The following is a 19,893-nucleotide window of genomic DNA, read 5'->3' on the forward strand; positions in this document are numbered from 1 at the left end:
GGGGAGCTCATCCTCTTAGTGCTTCGTTAAATATTCACGAGAATCTCCGTTTAAGCGTGTGTAACCGTGAGTCGTCGTCGTCGAGAGTCCTCGGCGAGCCGCTACCACCACGAGTTCATCCGACGACGCTGTCCTCCCTGGGGAAGCGCGTTGCCGTCGACGTTGCGACCTTCGGAACAAAGGACTCGTTAAGATTTCTTCGTTGAAAATCAGCGCGCTTCCGGTTTCATTAATCTACCGTCACGAGCACAGTCGTGGGGACGCAATTAAACATCAGATAAGGACGACAAGTGGTCGTAACTGGCGCGTTGTCCGAAGTGTGTGAGTCGGCGGGGGCCGGTTTCGGCGCGAAAGTTAGCGGAGTTACATTTTCTGATGGAGTGATGAATACAGGATATCGTGTCGGCGCGCTAAGGGACGAGCTTTACCATAAATCGACGGCGAAAGTTCGCTATCCGACCGTCGAGAGTTCACTACGCGAATTTCCTTTATTATACCGCGAAAAATAGAGTCACGCTCTTCGTGAGTCGTATGGAAGAAACCCGTGGAAATTTCTTAGTATTTTTTCTTAGTATTGCAGGTTAGATTGCAATCAGAATGCCCAATTTTGTTCCAAAATAGTTATCCCATTACAATACTAATTAGGAATCTCATTCTTGTTTCAAACATGGGTTTTCTGTCTAGAATCGGAACAGAAATGTTCAGGAAACTCGAGTTTTTTTAAATGTTTTCTACATTACTTTCATTAATGCAATAAAGCAAATGTAAGCCGGAAGAAACAAATATTTTTTTTTCTGGCTTACATTGCTCTATGTTTAAACATAAAATAATCCGTTTTTGTTTTATATGTAATATGAAATACATTTGTACATCTGAGGATAATTTGACGATTTCATATATTTGTAAGTCAGGAGAATCTGTCGGATATTTTTAACTTCGATCGAATGCCTTCTAAGTCTGGGCATTCTAATTGGGACTTACGTTGTGTCTGGGAAAATCTCGGGAAATTTCTGTGCGGGGCATTTCGTATTTCGAGTTTGAGCGGGGTTTGGGATATAATTGATCCTGCGTGACGGCTTCGACCTCTTTATTACTATTTTATTTCACAAAATCTCTTTGGACCACTTCTGTGCTCGGGATCGCCGTGTCGTCGTTCTCCTCGGTATCTCCGGCGACTTTCTGGGAATCAATATCCTCCCGATATCCTTCCTCCTCCTCCTCTTTCTCCTCCTCCTTCTCCCCCGGGTCATCGGTATTTCGGTCGATTCAATCACCGGTGCGAATTCCAGTGCGGAAATCGGCGAGGCCCGCCGAGTTGAGGACCGTATTAAGTTTTGACAGGACGTTATCGTAAGCCGAAGGCGCCGTCTCGCGATACCCGTCGGTTATCGATACGCCGTCGTATTCCAGCACCGGCAAATTAGGCTGGTACTGCTCGATACGGGCGCCGTAATCGGCGTAATCGACGTAATCCCCGTTCCGCTTCACCAAGATGTTCCACGGCCCGTAGAAACCGCGCTCCCCAACATTTTGCCAGACCGTCTTGGGTACTGTGTCAACATTACAAATGTTATCTCGTTACTCGAGGAGCCGAAGCGATCATCTCCCGTAATTTACGAGAACTTGGAAAGCAGTCTCGTTCTTTAGCGCTGCATACGACTCTCGATCGAGTGTCAGTATTGGAGGATTTATCGCGAAACGTTAAATTCGCGTGTCTCACAAGATTGAGAAAGTTGCCCGCGGAAAGTAACACATTACCTTTATCATCACTCGAAGTATAACGTATCGTTATAATTTCCATTGCTTTTTTTCACCAAGTTTTGAAAATCTTTTTCTTGTATTCGTTTCTGCCCGTGTCTTCCACATGTGCAAAGTAACGATTATACAAGGAGAGAATTTTAGAGCAATAGTTACTGGAAAACTTTGTAATCGAGGAATGGGTCAATATTCTATACGGAGAAAATACTATAGTAAAAATTACATTAAAATTATGCTTCATTTTACAATTATACTTCATTTTTTTTGTAAAGCTAGATTAATACTAAAATATTATAGTATAAATTCCTATAGAAATAAAATAAATTTGACAATCTACTTGATATAAAAAAAACATTGTAATTACAAGGACTTTGCAGTAAAAACGCGCCTAACTTTTTAAAATAAATACAGTAATTTATACAGTAATTTCGACTAAAATTCTATATGGTCCAAAATTATAAAAAAATTTTGTTGTAATTTTAATCACAATATTCATAATAAGTTCAAGATAGATTTTACTAACAGTTTACTCCTGTACTACTACAAACATAGTGGGAATGAAAAAAAAACGTTAATATTCTCTGCGTGTATTCTTTACCGCTATTCCAGAAATGCAATTGCCGTTTACCGTTACTGACGAAAACAGTAAAGTAACGTCGTTTCCAAGTCATTACTGAAAAGAAGTAACTTTCCGTGTCGAAATTTCATCCCTACTTTGGATCTGAACTTTCTAACACCTGGATATTCGAAAGGATCAGTGTATGCGTAATATACATTGAAATTGAAATCCTACTTAGCGTTTCTAAGTAACAGAAAACGTGAAAAATACTATTTTTAAATTTTAAAGAGGATTTTTCGGTCTGGTAGGTTAGAATCAAACAAAGATTGATATACATTGTAAAAACTGATGTGTTAAATTTAACATGAAATGTGTTAAATTTAACACATTTTATGTGTCCCAAATCATACTCTTATTTATGTGTAAATTTAACACAAAACAAATGTCTTAAAAAGTACACGCATAATATGGAAAAAATTAACACCAAAATTTAACACTCGAATACCGTTAGGAATCACAGGTTGTGTTAAATTGACATATTTAATATGTCAGACATAGATTATGTCAATTTAACATTTTCATTTCATCAAAACCGTAGATCAAAACTTCTCTCAAATGTTAAAGTACACTGAGAAAAAAATTTACTAAATTTTAAAAAACGTTTGTTTGGATAGTACTGTGAAGATATTTGTTTAAATTAAGTAATTATTTTCTAAAATTAAAGAAACAAATTTATATTTAAAACTTCTTTATTTAATTTTAGCAAATAATTACTTAATTTAAACAAATATCTTCACAGTACTATCCAAACAAATGTTTTTTTGAAATTAATAAATTTTTTCTCAGTGTAACGTTTTATTTTAGTTAATTTAACATTAGACATATGTCAATTTAACACAGACTGTGACGGTATTCAAGTGTTAAATTCTTGTGTTAATTTTTTACATGTTATGCGTGCTATTTTTTACCACATTTGTTTTATGTTAAATTTACATATAAATGAGAGTGGATGATTGGAGACACATGAAATGTTAAATTTAACACATCAGTTTTTACAGTGTAGGCTTCAAAGTATGAATGGAATGGAATATAGAGGTTGACAGTAGCATGAAAATTTCGACTTAAGTTGTTACAAGTAACGCGTTACTTCCCAATCCTGGTGTTTCATATTTCTTGCGTTTGAGAGTATACTGTGCAACTTGACACTCTTATATCTCATTTTACATAGCTCTACGATTGGACTTTTATATATTAACTCGGACTCTCTCTTGGACCCACGTGTCCCGTTGAGTTTCCAAATTTCTGTAACTTGGCGATGAAGTTCCCAAGTTTGTATAACGTGCATTACTTTCTCCCAAGATATCGCCCCGGACATCCGTGCGAAAGTTCGCGACTCACCCAATTGAAAATCCCTCGTAGGCGCCGGTGCCACTTCGATCGTCGCGACGAGGGTGAGAAGGAGTCGGACGAAGCTCCGCGGTCTCATTGATAATTGACGTGTTCTGTTACCTCGCAGTTTGCAGCTCGCACTGGCTTTTGGGATACCACCCACTGTCGCTTATATGCTGTGCTGCGATAGTTAACACGCGGGCAAATATTTGACCGCAAGTTTAGCGGCAAGTGGCGGTGGTGTCCTTGCAGCAGTTGTGTGGTCTTCCGCGAGAAACGTTCGACTAATTATTGTTTGTCCGCTCACCGAGATAATCCTCTTAAGTCAACTCAGATGGTGCGAATCTGTGAGGCCATCGGTGGTCTTTTCGGAGCCGCGAACTTTGTTAATGGGAAGTATCAGACGTTTTTGATCGTGCACTATCGAAATAACGGAACGCCCTGGTGAATCGAAGGGATGCGCGCGCCGGGCGCATCCCTTCGATTTGGGATGGGTAAAAAATATAAGAGGCGGTATACATAATTGTTTATATATTACAAATAATAAGAAAACAGTAAACAGTATATGACAAAAAAGTGATACATAGTAAATGGTGAATGGTAAATTCGATACGACTGCCTGTTAGCTGGGCTTAGCAAAGTTCCTGAGTCTAAATTTTAATCTCACGTTCTATCTCAATATTCTACTTAAACACTTTCATTACCAACGGGACATATGTTTTTCCCATCATAAGTAATAACTTTGTTCAATTGAGCATTCAGAACACATTAGCTATCACTACACTTATTACCGCGTTGGGACAAATATATCCTCTCAAGAATTCCAGTGGGACATTAATCCCGATTATTTCTTTAGCGCTAGACATAAAACATTTATTTTTTTGCTAAAACTACGTTATATATTAATGTATTTAATGAAGTAAAAGTAAAAAAAATAGAATTTTTACAAAACAAAATTGATAGCAAAAAAGTTAATGCCCGATTTTGATACTCTGAAGCCTACATCAATCTCTTTTGATTTAATTTACTAGCTTCGTCGAAAGAACATATTCCTCTTTGGAACATACAAGTAGTATTTTGTACGTCTTCTATCATTTAGAAGCACTAAGTGAGATTTTAGTTTTTTTGCACATTATATATACATTCTGCAGAATCTACAGATATTAAAAAGTTTAAGTCCAAAGTAGGGCTGAAATTTTGACTCGGGCGGACATTTCCTGGTATATCCAAGCCCTCCATGTCTTGGACAGTCTTCTTTCAGCAGTTCTCTTTAACGACCCCAACCGGCGCTGTTGAAAGAAATCATTTTTGCTTGCTTCAATTTCTGCGCAATTTTAATTCCACCGACATTTTTCTGTTGATTTTATGTTCGCAGAAGTATACTCGACCGAGAAATTATTTTGATTTTTTCAGAATTACAAATTTCGCGGCAGCACTTTCAGCAACGTCATTTCTTCGCGTAGTGCACGTTTTTAATTAAAATTTGCATAATTTTGATTTTATATCTTACCCGACATTAACATAGGACACCGTCGACGATCTTCGCTTCGTGTCTATAGCTTGACCTCCGTTAACAATCTCGTCATTGTCGTCGTAGAAGGGTCTCCTGTACCAGAACAATGGAAATCCGTAGTATACGGCGTCCCTATCGGATAATCCCTCTTGACCGCCTGTGAGATGAAAATTATGACGTTAATTGCGCGCAGCCTCCACTCGTGCTTTCAGCAGATATATCGGAATAGAAAAGAAACTTTAACGTGAAGAGAAGCACAATTTGTAAGAGCCTAATCGCGTCTAATTTTTTGGTGCGCGACTATCAAATAGAATTATTCAAACGAAAAGATCTCGAGAAAAAAAATTGTCTTTACTTCGATTTAATTTTATTATTAAATTTGCGTCGATTCTTTGGATTCTTTGTTGAAATTGCCATTCGAGAATTTCTTCGAAGAATGTATTTCATCGATCTGCCAATTTTTTTGTCTCCATTTAGGCTATGCATTTTTCCGTAATAATCGCGGTGTGTCATAGCATTGGGTATTAATCGATTAATTTCCTCTAAGGTCCATATTAATAGTTGTTACTTGAAACTTGTTTCAGGTGAGATACTCAGATTTTTACTTAAAGTGAGATCCAAGTTTTTCAATTGGATCACATTTACATCTGCGATTTAATAGAAAATCTCTCATCTAACTCTGAATTTAAATCTGAGTACCTTACTTGAGACGAGTTTCAAGTAATGACTATTAATACGGACCTAAAATAATCGACAAATCAATCATCAGGATTAATCAATCGTTATGTATGTAACAATGAATAATTTAAATCAATTGATGAAATGAACTATTTGTTAATGCGGAAAAAACGTTTCAACCAAATGTCTGGTAAAATATGAACGAACCAGAAAATTCTACTGGAAGTTACCGGATTTCTTTTTTAAGTTCACCAGGAATCTTGTTAACCGAAATAGAATTCTAGTAATTTCAATCGAATTTTTTTTTCGTTTATATTTCATCAGAAATTAACTCGTTTATATTTTCATATCAGAAATTAATTAATTCGGTTAATTCAAATAAGCTTATTTTACATATATAATTGATCACATTGAAGTTCATCTATCGATGAAATTATTTGTGCTTATATAGACGATGATTGATTAATTTTTATGATTGATATTTGCCGATTATTATTTTAGCTGAAATTTCTTCAACCCATCGATGCACAACACCTATTAACCTATTAACCGAAAAAAAATAGTTTTTGTACTTGAAACTAAGATATTTGGTAGGATTTGATTAATACTGCATGTTTCTTGCTTATATATAAGTACATGTATTATTGAGCAAGCAGAACACACGTGGCGCCAATTACACGTTTTGGCTGCAATTACCAAACGTTTGGTCGAGCTGATTTTAATCGAATCATGGCCCGCTGTGCCAGATGTTCGTTTCGACAACAAAGATCCTCTTTGCGGTGTTGAAGTTCTTGTTTCTCAAATTTCACTCGCTATCACATCCGAAACGATGCCGCGCTCGAGAAATCGGCCGGCGCGGAAGTCAAGGAATCGCCGCAATTAATCGCTAACTCGGGCGAGACACAAGAACTTGGCGCTAACTCACCGTCGTCAAATTGCGGAAACGGCCGGGCGTTAACGAAGTTAAGCACCGCGAAAACAATTGCGAGGTACATCGCGAATCTCATTGTGCCGGCGGCTGGCTCACCAGACATAAATCGTACTTAATGGGCGTTGAAGTTGGTCTGAATTGCGACGCGAGCGTTTTGTCGCTCTTTATATACAACCACGCGCGCACCGTCGTCGTCGTCGTCTTCGTCGTCATCTTCGTCGTCGTCGTCGTCGTTGTTGCCGTCGCCCTGTCCTCTGTCCTATTCTACGCGTCGCCACGGCTCTTTCGATCGAGTTACAAGCGAGACGTTAATCCGAAGATGCGACTCGAATGACTAATTTCGCTAACGAGCTCGGCAAACGAGAGCGCTCCGCGAGTGGCGCATTCGTTATTGCTTGTATCGCATCAAAACAAACGCAACGCTCTGGCAAAGCGGCAATCTCGCCACCGGGCGAGTCTTTGTGTTGGTTAACGATATTCCCGCGCCGTGACTTTATAATCTCGATAATTTTTCTTCGTCGCGAGTGTGCCCAGCGCATTAAGAGCGAGCGAGGCGTCGTAATATTTTCAGGCGATGTTTTCATTTACTCGCAGGGGGGAGGAAGGCGACACGCGCCTGCCTCGTACACACGGGAGCGTCAGCTTCCATCCGGGCGCCGAGAAATGGGTATCGAAATGCGCAATTGCGTGTGCTGTACAAATTACGAGTACCTTTTTATCGGCGCTTACGTAATTTCCCGCGGGAGTCGACGCCGCGAATTGCACAACCGCGTCGGCTCCTTCTCGTCGTCGTCGTCCTCGTCGTCCTCGTCGTCGTTGATGTGTATCCGCGGCGACTGGACGCGCCAACAAACTCTCTCTCTCTCTCCCTTCCTCTCTCTTCTCTCTCTCTTCTCTCTCTCTCTCACTCTCTCCCTATCGATCGTCCTCCGTTCTCAGGACGGCGTTGCCGTCCGTGGTTTTAAAGTATCCCATCGGGAGAGCGAAGCGCAGTGGCCCTAAGACTTTCGCACAACAATCGCGATCGGATTTGCGACTTAACTAGAGAGAGAGCGAGAGAAGGAGAGGAAGCCCGGCCGTGCAATAGAACAAACGTTCGTCGAGTTTCCTATCGGCTAGACGAGAACCCTAGAGAGTAACTCCATCTCAGGTAGATTTTCCTGATTATCAAGAGACAGTCGATGAGAGGAAATCTACACCGAAAGAAGGATCTTATCGAAAGTGATATTTGATAGACCAAATTAATGTTTGGTTACAATGAGACCGACCAAATGTTTCGTAACTGCAATCAAAAACTATAATTGCCGCTATATGTGTTTTACTCTTTTTCAATAATTTAACACAGGGAAAACATGGTAATGCCAATTAAATTGTATGTATCGAATATTTTAGTTCCAAATACACAAATAATTTTTTCTGTGTATTTTTTGAATTCCATTTATGAGGTAAACATACTGTTTGGAATTGATGATTGAATTTACATTATACAGTAACGTAAATGTCTAGTTATATTGATGCAGCGACAAATTTAGTAAAAGCTACATTCAGGTTTTTACATTATGCTCTCCATAACATATTTGCAGACAGACCTTCATGGCTATCACGACGTGAGACAATTTATAATAAGAACTTTACATTTCTTTTAATTACATTTATAAGATAAATATACTGTACATATTGAGTTAATTATTAAATTTACATCATATACTAAGGTAAATTTTTTGTTGTACTGATGCAACAAATTTACTAAAAGTTCAATTTACTAACAGTCAGATTCTCATGTTACATTTAACATGACGTGTTGTTTGACACAAATTTTAATCATTTTTTTCATATTTCTATTTTGTTATTCTTTCCTATATAAATATATGAATGCAATCCGATCACACAAGGATCAATTCTGAATTTTGTGATTGAGAATACTTAAAGTTACTGTAAAATATATGTCTACATAGTATACATAGTCTATCAGAGTTGTCTTGAGAAAATTTTAATAATTCTTTATACATTTTTTTCTATATCGTCATTGTTTCTACGATAAAAATAAATCATGAACTGAAGAAATCATATTTTCTTCTATAATAGAAAAGAACGATCAAATTTTGTGGCAAACAATATGTCATATTAAATGTAATATTAAAATGTGAAAGTGAATAGTATACTAATAGATTGATATATTTTCCTTCAGCTTACATATCCAAGAAAGAAATTTGGTTTATAATTATATTTCTTAACCACACGCATCCGTAAACCTCTCATTTCTACTTATCTAGTTACTAATATCCTTATAATTATTTTGCTTGTCTCTAATTGACTACAATATTATTCTCGTTAACTAAATACCTTTGTAATTTCCTTCCACAATCTCCTTAATTTTCACTTAACCTCTACACTAGGTGTAGCTTCTCCCTATCTGTTATCTCTAATTATACTGCCCTATTTCTCGCAACAGACACCATATCGTCCTCATACACAATACTCTAAATTCTGTACCTTCCTTCAGCTGTACATTCCTATGTATGTTTTCTCTTCTTATCCTGCATCAATATAACGAAATATTTATTGTATTGTATTGTATGATATAAATATTTATAATATTATGTGATATAAATTTAATGATTAATTCAGTATAATATTTTCGCCTTGTAAATATAACGAAAAAATCGTAGAATCTTTATTATCGATCATTTTGTGTTTATTGAAAGAAAAATATGGTTGATTTGACCAAAATTTTTGGCCCTAACTATATTGTTTGGATAGATGTAATATGGAAACGTTAATAGCGACATGCATATAAGATTATCACTAACATTATAGTAGAATTTAATGAAAAAAATAGTTTTCTTGATTATAATTTATATTTATAGTAATTATATGAATCATATAATATTAATAACTATAACCACATATAGAGATTTCTCTATATAAATACGATACCATTTGTTTCTCAGTGTCATAATAATGACAAAGTCTATCTGAGATGTCTCAAGGCTTGCGATTTCTAGCGGAAAACCCAAAGTTTTCCCAGTATACGTGGCAAATTCAGGCTATTCTAATTAGAATCTCGAGAAATCTCTGCTGGTTCTTTATGCGTTAAGTCTACGCATCGCACTTTACGTACGCGCCGTCGTTTTGTGTCTGTGGACGAGCCATTATTACGAGTCGTCTAACTTACGCTCGTTACCGAGCTGTAAAGCGACCTCGCCACCTCCCTCGCCTGACGTTTATTCCGCGCGGCCAAAGCGGAGGATAAATACGCGACTCCTCCGACAGCACGACGGACGTTTTTCGGGGGAAGCGTTAAAAGATCGGCCATCGCTGCGTTGAAAAGTGGGAAGCGTCGTCGTTGTCATCATCGTCATCGTCGTCATCGTCGTCATCGTCGTCATCGTCGTTGTTAGCCTTCGGTTTAATCCTTCCGGTGCGAGCGACAATGTCGGTCTACGGTTACTAGGCGGTAATTATAGCTCCCCCGCGTCGGCTGCGAGCGAAGGTTGAGAAAAAAGGGTCTTCGCAGGTCGATCGATGTTAGTTGCTAACGCTTCTTGTTCGTTATCTTGATTCTTGAGTGACGTGTTTTTTGCGGAACGAAACGAACGACATGTCGCGCACTTCGGCCGAAGATTTACGATTTTTTTCAACGTGGCATTTGTATTTCGGTTAATTCCATACAGCGATTATACGACACGGAGACTCACGGACTTGCATCCGGGAGAGGCAGAGGGAGAAGCATAGGCAGACACGAGACTATAACGTCCGCGTATAACGTCATCAACTTGATGTGCGCGAACGGAAAAGTGATTATTCTAATGCGACACTTTATCACTGCCCGGAAAGGAGTTCTGCTTTCGGTTGTTGCGCTTATACGCTCGTAAATTCCGCGAGTGAGCCGGCGACTACACGCCAACTCCTTCCACGTTCTATGCCGGTTCCGTTGCGGCTATTGCGCTATCGCGACCACCAACGTCTTGTCGCTATAAACTTTTATCGTCCCTCCTCGATCTCCTCGCGGGGTGACAACTGCTAGTGTCGCGTCGTCGCGTAGGATTTTCCGGCCTCAGTGTGCGCCCTTTGAAATATTGAAACCTACATATCGGTGACGGCAGCCAGATAAACTTTCGCGATTATCACTACGTGAGACGATGGATGATGAAGACTATAACTCTTTTAAATTCTATTTATGAGGCAAATATACTGCATCGAATTAATCATTAAATTTACGTTATGAAATAATGGGAATTTGCTGCTATATTGGATACAGCATCAAATTTATTAGTAAAAGTTACATATTCTTCTTATATTTTTGTTGTGCAATTTTTCATGACATTGTTTCGAGCAAGTTTCGGTCATTCTTTTTGTATATTTTTTTTCGTAATTATATTTCATCATCTCGTGTGATAAATATGTGTATTCCATATGAATCATTCATAAAAGACGCAGTCTTTATAAATCGACTAATAAAGTCGCTGACAAATTTACGTGCATTTGTCTATTTGAGTGTGTATGATGGTGAGGGTTTTTTTCTCTCTCAATATTTAGCTTCAACATTAGACTTCAGATCTAATAAGGCCACCCCAATAATGCCATTATTCGTTAAATGGTGGGCATTATACTCGTTTGCTCTGTATTCTTGTGATTAATGATCTCGTTATCTTCGTATGGTATATTCTTATGGCGTTATACCATTAATAGGTGAAATTTCATAGCCTTTGAAAATAATCCAAAGTATACCCCAAGAAAACTCACAGATCGGCTCGAACACGTCCTTACGTCACGGCGACCATAGCCTGACGATGAGGGCGATAACGCTTCATTACGACCTCGATAATCACGTTATCGTTATCTGGATTGCGGCGTTACGAACACTCGATCTTCTTCCGAGGAGAGTCCGACTCGAATGACGTGTATCCCCTGGCGACGACGCCGCTCAACTCCGAATGATGTATTTCGAAGTATCCGATGCTGATCTATTTCAGCGGTGGCTTGAGGATTCCTCTCAAGGCCATTTTCTTCGCCACTGAACTTGGATAACGGTGGCCGACGTCTCGGCCACTTCGAAAATCTTTTCCAGCTCGTGGATAGAAAGGACGGATCTCTTTTTTCTCAGTGTTCGCGTAAAAAAATAAACCGGCGTCATGAGGTTCTCCCCTCTCTCTCTCGCTTGTTCTTTCCCTTCTATCTTCCCCCCCCCCCCCTCTCTCTCTCTCTCTCTCTCTCTCAACAACGACGACGACGATCAAGGCGCTTGACGCTTCGTCGATCGATTATCGTTATTAGGTTACCGCTAACTAGCGGCTTTGAAGCAAAACCCGTTCGTGCGTCTTTCGCTTTTCACAAAGAATGTCAAGGAACACTTCCACGAGCTTTTTTTCCAATCGCCGCGCCGCAAACAACGGCACGACGTTAAATGGCGATATCAGGCGCCCCGTCGCATTGATAAACGTTTGTTCGGGCAAAGCAAGCGGCCCCGGATAATGCATCGTCACGTACCGTGAATGGACAAACGTCCATTGAATAGTTAAGATCTACCCGCGCATTTCCGGTCGGGAAATACATTGCGTTCCGCTGTTTTCGCTCCCTTTGTTGTTTTATCGAGACACGGTGTGGTTGCTCAATTTTTTTTTCCTTTCTTCCTCCAACTCGCTGATCGTTGTCAACGCGTAACGGTATTTTCTAACCGAAGCCGGGGGATACATTGACTGACTACGTGTGTGTTATCCAGATAGAGATAGGTGTGTGTAAATTCAGTAGCAACTTTATTAGTCGCGCGATTCGTAATGCTTGCGTTCTTTGAGTAGTTTATATGGCACTCGTATTTATTACATAATTTACATGTAATTGTAGAGTTGCCATTATCGACTGCCTCGCCTCGTGACAATCATGAAAGTCTATCTGGGTAGTTAAAATCTCGAATACATAATTAACTTACCTCTCACTTGAGTGGAGAATGGAAGAGGTCAATGAATGAATAATAATTTCCTCACGATTTGCTATTGAAATTATCAAATTAGTGCAAAAATTTGCAAAGAGGTTCTCTGTTAAATTGTTGCAGGAAATTTGAGTATTGGTAGGGAAATAGAAAAAAAAAAACAAAAGAGAAAGGCCTCGTTAAATGTCGAAAAAGATTACGAGTGTCGCGAGAAAAATCGCGATGTTAATTTTATTTATGAAAGTGATTAATCTCTCCTTCGATATTGGATAATTTCGTTTTTATATTTTATTTCACAAACACGACAAATCTTTGACACCAACCTAACACAACAGTCCCATCGGACAGTTGTCATCAAGAAAATTACACCACAATCTTCACGAAGAAAAATATCAGTTAGATTGCTTAAATCTCCGGTGAAATGTAAACGAACCGGAAATTTCATTAATCTGACCAAACGTTTTCTCTGTATTCAGTTTGTTTGTACACCAACGCCTGGACGATATAATTCTCGAGACATCTGAAGATACTTCGGTTTAGCGATAGGTTATCCTTGTTTGTCTTCGCGGGAGCACGAATCACTGATTCCGCGGGGTGATCCTTTACACCTCACGGGCGTGCTCGACGTGATATCGCTGTTGCCTGATAATTCTAACGTCGGCGAACAGGAATCGTGCTTGCGGGCTTCTCTCTTCCTTTCTCTCTCTCTCTCTCTGCCTCTCTTGTTCCTTGTAAGGGTCCACGACCTCCTTCCGTTTTCGAGACTCGGCATAGTCCGGTCACGTAACGCGTTTCCTAGTTTCCTCTGCCAAAGGAGCATTCGGGGATCTGATCGAGTTCCCGAGTGGTTCAGCCGGTAATACTCTGACCTGGTCGTACTGACGAAGGGGAATCACTCGGGCGATGAGGGTGGCCCTCCGTCACGTAACGGGGAATAGTGAGACCGCTGAAAGAAAGAATCGCAAGGTTTGTACTCCGACATTGATTCGGGAACGATTCGGATTTCAATCGAACGTTCCTTCAGCGCCCGACTATCGACTCTATCGCCGATAGAGCGAGATATGAGTTATTGCATAATCGCGCGATATCGGCAATTGATTTTATCGGTTATCAACGCGAATCGCTTAATACTTACAATCCGGGAAGTCCCTATAGCGACGACAACTTTATAAAATACAACTACAATTTGTATTATTATTGTCCATACAAATTAGTGAAGAAAAAATTAGAAAAATATGAAAACATAAACTTTTCTCAAATAAGATATTAAAGGAAATAGATAGACAAATATATTTACTTCATGTGTAATTATATTAGTAAATATTATATCATTAGTAAATATATTTACTAATATATGTACTAATAACATATTTTGAAATTTATACAAATAATAATAGATATTTTGTTTTATATTTTGATTTTTTCTTATCATATACGATATCTGATGATTTGGTGATCTAATCTGTATGCACACGAGCATTATTTGATCGTCAGATATACTACATATTTTTGTGTAATTTTTATCAAAAGTATTTTCTATCAACAATTTTACTAAAAGTAAATTTGTTTATTTAATTTATGTTTATTTAAAACAATTTATATTTTTAATTTATGTTTATTTAAAAGAATTTATGTTCTTTATGATTCTTAATAAAAGAAGGTTTCTGTATAATTAAATAAGAAGAAAAGATCAATTTGAAAAAGTAGTTACTATGCGATCCGGGAAGCCACTCTAGTGACATGATGGAGATTTTTTCACGTTTTTTATTAGTTCAATCTTCGAGATTGAAAAAATGTGTCCCATGTGAGGTACTTAGATCCAAGTTTAGAGTTAGATTTGAGTTTTTTTACTTAAATTATAATATATATGACACTACACTTGTAATCGCGGTTCAGTTGAAAAAGTCACGTCCTAATTCCGAATCCAAATCTGCATATTTTATTTGAGGCAAGTTTCAACTGACGACTATCAACTCTTCAGTAGATGTGTGCGTTTTCTCCTCACTTTAGATGCGTGATCTACCATTGCAGACTACGTTTCGTATGTTTCCCCGTAGGTGTGATTCATTATATCCGACTTTCAAAACAATTATATAAGATATTAATTCAAAGTGCTCCCGAGGCGGAATATTGGGCCTATGTTAAACCTTGAATTCTACAGCGCAGATAGCTAACAAGTAAACTTACCCAAAAGGTACACTCCGATTTCTTTCTAATTTGAAACAAATGTAGAAGTACAAAAAATATTTAGGTTATATTTTTTTCATTTTAACCCACTTTGAGTTTCGCGGACAATTTATAGCTTTTCAATGTTCTCACTTCTATCACCAATAAGTGCAACAAAAATGCATAAGACATAAAATTGAATACAATATAGGCGTTTTTGGTTTGCTGATTATGAGTATGAGATCAAATATGTAAAATTATTTGTATAATAAATTGTTTAAATAAAACATGTAAAAAGTTGAAAAACAATTATTCTTACAAATAATTTTTCGGTTTGGCCGAGATTCGGACTATTTTTTACTAATTTAGCACAGATTTGAAATATTTCGATTAGAATCTTGGCTAAAGAAATTTAGAATGGTTTGTGTCTCAACTGTACCGATTTTGTTAAAATTTTAATTAAAATTGTCGAATTTCGGTTTGGCCTAGATTCGAAAAATTTTTTACTAATTTAGCACAGATTTCAAATATTTTAGTTGGAATCTTGGCTAAAAAAAATTTAGAATGATTCATGTCTCAGCTATGCCGATTTTGTTAAAACTATTTAACCATATCTAAATAGGTATTGAATGGAATAATGAAGCTAAAAGTAGGAGCAAAATTACGACTCGGATTTCAATGTTAAAATATATGGGTTTTTTTTAAATTACATATAGTATAAACAATAAACTGTATAGGATAGGAATATATCTCTGATTAATAATATGCAAACAACGTTGGCCTACGTTTGTAGGCCTATTGGAGGGTTAATGCGATTCTAAGCTTGAGTGCTAAGCTAACATTCCTTCCCGCGTTTTCGAGTGGCAGTGTTCTCACTGTCACCTCGAGTGGAAGTGCCGCCACTTCTCGCACGTTTCGAATAAGATTCCATTCCAGGAAATTTGGAGAGTAAGTACAAGTTCCAGCTGAAAGACTGCAAAAACCTTGTCCAAAAAAAATCAGCCGGGTTAATCAAAAACCGTAAGGGTTAATCGAGAGATCGTCACTGCGCGGGGCTCCTTGGGCGAGCATCGATCTTGGCGATAAATATATCTGCCCCTCTTGTCGCTCGCCAACCGTCGACGATGGTGTACCATCGTGTCGACTGGACTGTCCCATGACCTTCCCACTTGGTCTCGCTCGGCGGAGACTAGCGTAGCAGCGTGGACCGCGCCGTTTGCGTCATGTAACCGCGTGGCCGATGTAGACGATCGCGGACTATTCTTAGGGCGAGATCTCGCGGTAATCGGACGACATTCATTCGGGAGGCAGCGAGGCACGACGTGGTCGTCGCCGCCGGGCGCACAATCCGATCATCCGCCGGTCGGCTGGTCACAGGGAGCAGCTTTCCCGCTCGTGAAGGGGATAGTTCACCGCGTCTAAGTGTCGGCGAGTGTAGCGTCGCGTTGTGCGCGCCGGTGGTGTTGGTGCGGCCTGAAGCTACGGAAGAGCCCAGCTAGGCGTGGTGCTGTCGACGGCACGTTTCAGTCCGATGTAAACACGAAGCCCAGGTGGGAACTCCAGTGCACCCGGCACCGTCGACGGGAACGGCCGCGCGAATTTCAGACCGCCGATCCTCTCGTAGTCGTCGCGCTCTCCGTCGTGACGATGATGCGTGACGTTATCGCGCGGGATACGTAATCTTCTCCGAGAAATCCGGATCGACGTGAATCGAATCGGTGTGTTCGTCGACGTCGCGGTTAAACGGGCATCTTTCTTTCGAGTTCAGGTGCTTCTTTCAGTGGGAGACTAGTTCGTAGACTTGGGAAATTGGCCGATCGATACACGCGCGCACAGCTCAAGGGCTGATAGCATTGACCCCGTAAATACACTCGCAGTGGTGGCCCTTCACTAATGGATCGGCGAATTTCGCGGGTGAGGCGAATTCGTTCAGTAAATAAGTGAACTCTTCAAATCCCGTTCAAGAACTAACGGGCTTCGACAGTCGCCGTCGTTGCTCTGAGAGAAACTTGATCGTTACTTTCGCAACCCATCGTGCACCGTTTCGACTAACAGCAGGACTGTAACGAGTGCTTAATTATCTGCTTAATTATCAGCCACGTCGCGGAGTGCGTGGGGAATGTAGTTTAGTCCGCCGGGGCGATACCGTTCGCCCATGTCAGTATCAGTTGTCATCACTCTGCCTCATGAAACAGTTGGCGAGGAGCTTGTTGGATTCGCGTTCCCAACAGCTCCGGCTTCTCGACAGCTCGCTTGTCGTGACTATCCCTCGTGAAGTCGTAAAAGTACAGTGCGGACGGGCTACAGGAAATTGAGTAAATCGAGTGCGCGCTGATGAGAGTGGCCACGTCGATTGACATTTCTCTTACCCGACAGGAGAACGTCCCGCGACCTGAGTGTATTTGAAAGCAAATCAAGTGTGATCTGCAACGATGCAAACATTCGGCATGCTCGTCAGTCGATTTACGAATCCGATACGAGTGAAGTTTCGGTTTTGAGTGCACGTTGAACTCGGCGCTGCCGCGTGAACCATTTGTGAACACGAGAGGGAGAGAGAGAGAAGGAAAGTGACGTGTTGATTAGATAAGATTATCATATCCGTGGAGTACAATCTTGTGCGATAAACACGCCTCTCGTCGAGATACTGGCGATAACGATCTGTGGGTCATCAGAGCGCGTTAATTTCCCTTTATAGCAGATGGTACCGCGCGTTTCAATAAAATGTCTGTAAATATATTAGAGTATTTGGGTGTGTTGAGATAAGATACATCTATGGGACGTGTGTCAAGATTCGGCCAAAAATATGACGGTATGCCGAAAATAAATTGAACGTTGTCGAACACATGACCAGACTCTGGTTTCCACAAACAAGGAATCTGATAGCGGAACTTAAGGATGTATTGCTCGTATAGAGTTCCTGCAAAAAGTCACTGAAAATTATAAATCGATATTTCTATTTTTCGTATAAAAACATATGGTATATATTATATGATATAGTTGAATAATAGAATATTTTTATTTCGACGTGATATGTTTTTATAGTTTACTTTGTGTTATTTTTGTGTTTTGAACTTTTATCTGTGCATCACAGTGTGAAGCTTTGCATACATTATTTTGAATATTTAAAGCACACGTGTATAAAAATTTAGATTTTTTGCATCATTTCTTTCAATGACTTTTCTCTTTACGAAAGATAGCAGCATTCACGTTCAGCTATTTAGTAAAGGACTTAGTAAGGGAAAAGATAATTAAAACATGATGACACTTTTTAATTATCTTCATTTGAAATATTGCTTTTAAATAATGATATTTTTTAATTGTCATCATTTCTAATTATTTTTTTCTTTACAAGAGACAGTAATATATCCATGTTGCTACCTTTAGCAAAGAAAAACGTAAATAAAAAACCGATGACAAAAACATTTTTTCTTTTTCAACACATATTTCTATGACAGCATATTAATGCATCATATTAAAACTTTACTAGGCTTATGCTACAAAGTAGAACAACTTCTGATCCACTCTTAAAACATAAAATTGTTTATGATCACTTTTGGGTGCAGTGCAGATTAATCTCTAATTTTGTTGAAAACGTTATTTTTGAGAAATATGGGCAATACATATCTTAACACGCCAACTTTGTAGTAGAACTGCACGACTTCCGACAGCGTGTTTTCGACATTTGCATAAATATTCCTCAGTTCCTTATGTAAACAGAAAATAAAGTTGGTCGCGTATGCACACGCGTCGGTGGCGTATTGCGGGAATTGAATTCGCGGAGGACGACAGCGCGCAAATTTGTCAAATTGCCGAGCTTTAAAGTACCATTACTCCGACACGTAATTTCGGTGTACCCAGGCTGATGAAACGATCGCGGACAGTTTGTAATTAAAGAAACATCCTGCCGGCGAGTTGCTCGCATAAATACCCCTGCGGTTGCGCCCAGTGTCCGGTCTGTGGAGGGTGTGTCTTTCATGTGCAGGCTAGTCGGTAACCACGGCTCTCTGAGGGGACGCATTCCGTGTTGTCCCCGGAGGATGTTGTTAACTTCGGGGCGCGTTTTGCCGGGGCGAAGTAAGGGCAGTCGCGCGCGACACATATGAACGCGACGCGTCTTCTCTTAGCGAGGTAAATTTCCCGGATAATTACGTGAATGTTACGTGGAGGATAAAATGTATAGAAGTAGTTAGGTATCGTAGGAGAACATTGGAATTAGTCGATCGAGATAATAACATCTAAAAATTAACAAACATTTATTAGGTCGGTACTATTAATATATTTACTAAAATCAAAATTCTTTTCATTTAAAGAGTAGTTATTTACTTAAATCGAGTAAACAATACTCGGTTTAAATAAAGAGTATTTTGATTTAAGTAAATATGTTAATGATACCCACTTAATAAATATTTGTTAATTTTTAAATATTTTTTTCTCTGTAGTTAGACACAAATACACGGAAAGAATTTTATAATAAAAATTACCGTAGAATTTGGAACCGAAAAATAAACTGGCGTTCTTCGGTAATTGATTTTTTTTTTCATATGTATTATTTATATTTTTGAAATTGAAACCTTCTGTTAAATTTGATATATTCCTGGTAAAATTTACTCTGTTATTAACAGTCCATACATATATGTATTATATACAGTATTAATTGTTATTAGTAAACGACATTATGTATGTGATACGCGAAACGTCTGATGGGAATAAAACGTGGAAATAAGTCCGTGGAGAGTAAAATAATTAAACATCGTAGAATAATATTGAGATTAATTAGTCAATATGCATACGCCGACAAAATGGACACATATATCATTTACAATCATTTTTAAAAGGGGCAAGTTATTTTTTTAGATTAAAAAGGAACAATTCGGGAATTAAAAAGGAATTAAAGACGGAATTAAAAAAGGAAATATTCGGAAATTTATCTAAAGAAAACTACTAAATATATATATATATATATATATATA

The 19,893-nt window shown here is 38.8% G+C and overlaps 1 protein-coding gene and 1 pseudogene across 5 annotated transcripts in view; one reads left to right on the forward strand and one right to left on the reverse strand.

Moving 5' to 3' along the window:
* Positions 1-19,893, forward strand: part of LOC116843773 (phosphatase and actin regulator 1) — a 514,963-nt gene that overhangs the window by 14,436 nt on the left and 480,634 nt on the right. For 2 of the 5 annotated variants that reach the window (XM_032814530.1, XM_032814531.1), the window contains exon 1: positions 16,466-19,051. The exons of 1 other annotated variant lie outside the window; for it this stretch is intronic. The gene's annotated coding sequence lies outside the window, so the exon portion shown is untranslated. Of the gene's footprint in view, positions 1-16,465; positions 19,052-19,893 lie in introns of those variants that run through there. 2 more of the 5 variants (XM_032814532.1, XM_032814533.1) reach the window with 2 other exon arrangements.
* On the reverse strand, positions 1,071-3,876 carry LOC116843775 (annotated as a pseudogene).

The sequence above is a fragment of the Odontomachus brunneus genome, unplaced genomic scaffold, assembly GCF_010583005.1.
Source record: "Odontomachus brunneus isolate Ranch 3 - 2012 unplaced genomic scaffold, Obru_v1 Obru_scaffold_035, whole genome shotgun sequence".
Taxonomy (NCBI): domain Eukaryota; kingdom Metazoa; phylum Arthropoda; class Insecta; order Hymenoptera; family Formicidae; genus Odontomachus; species Odontomachus brunneus.